Below are 1,361 nucleotides of genomic sequence, written 5' to 3'. Positions count from 1 at the left end.
GCATGATACTTCTATGTTCTAGCCGATATTAAAAAGCATATTACGGATTAATGTTGAAAGTACAATTTTTATTTTAGAATTCGATTAATGTTAAAATTATTGGCTAGTATCTATTTCCTGAAATGAGCATAGAATATGCGAAGGAATCAGTTACTTCATTCGAAGAAAGATACTTTATTTGAAAAATTAAAAGAACTATAAAACCTAGTATAATACATAAACTATTGATAATATTGAGCCTAAGCATAGGAAATTATAAGCCTGATAATATGGACAAAATTATGTTCCACTTTCTTTATTTTCCGTTTGATTCCAAATTTTGTGTTATTATTGAATTACTTTTTATTTTTCATTGATTCCAAAATTATATTATTCTATATATTTTTGGTCAACAGATTGGTTCTTTTTTTTTTTTTTAGTAATGCTATTGTGGATCAAAAGGTTGGCCCAATTAGAAATCGAGCAAAAACTTGGATCATGTTAAAATTTTCCCATTTGACCCATCAGTACTTATAGACAAAGATTATGTATAATTGGACTTAACCCAATTTCTTACCAAAAAAAGGACTAACCCAATTAATGGAACATAAAAATGGATAATAGACCAACCAAGGTCAATTGAGTGGTTAGGTCACTAGTTCGTTTAAATAAATGTTAATAATTCAAATTTTGTTGTATCTACAGAAATTTATTTACCAACAACAAATTTTTAAATATAGCTCTGATCCATGATGAATCAGTTCTTAATCTGCTAGACTAGAAGATACCATGAAAAAACGAAAAAAAAAAAAAGAAGTATAAATATAGAATAAGTATATTGTATTACTAATAAACTAAAATGTAAAATCGAAAAATGTCTTATTAGAACATCTCTTCTTTGATCAATTTCTTCTCATCGAATATCTTTCTACCCCAAATTACACACAAACCCCTAATATGAGTCATTCAATTTCAATCCTATTTTATATACCTTCTCTTGCTATACCTTTAAAGATAAATAAAACTAAATAAAACAAAAACAAACCAAACCTTTTATATCTTTAAAATGTTCTTATTGAAGCAGTTGTTAACATGGCAAATTAAATCAGAAAAGAATTGGCATACTGGTGATTGTTATGTCACACCCCTGATTGTTTTTATGTGATGAGGTTTTGAGTACTAAGATTTTGTTTTGGCCTTTATTTAGTATTCCTTGCCTTTTAGATTGGTAGTCTTTTTTATTTTTACAATCATTAATCATCTCTTATTTATCTCTTTTTAAAGTTATGTATTATTTATCAAAAAATATTAAGGGATTAATATTTTTTATATTTTAATCTTATATTTAAATAAATATTAGTTAACTCTATTTTTTTCACTTA

Source organism: Arachis ipaensis, chromosome B10, assembly GCF_000816755.2.
Source record: "Arachis ipaensis cultivar K30076 chromosome B10, Araip1.1, whole genome shotgun sequence".
Taxonomy (NCBI): domain Eukaryota; kingdom Viridiplantae; phylum Streptophyta; class Magnoliopsida; order Fabales; family Fabaceae; genus Arachis; species Arachis ipaensis.
This window is presented reverse-complemented; position numbering follows the sequence as displayed.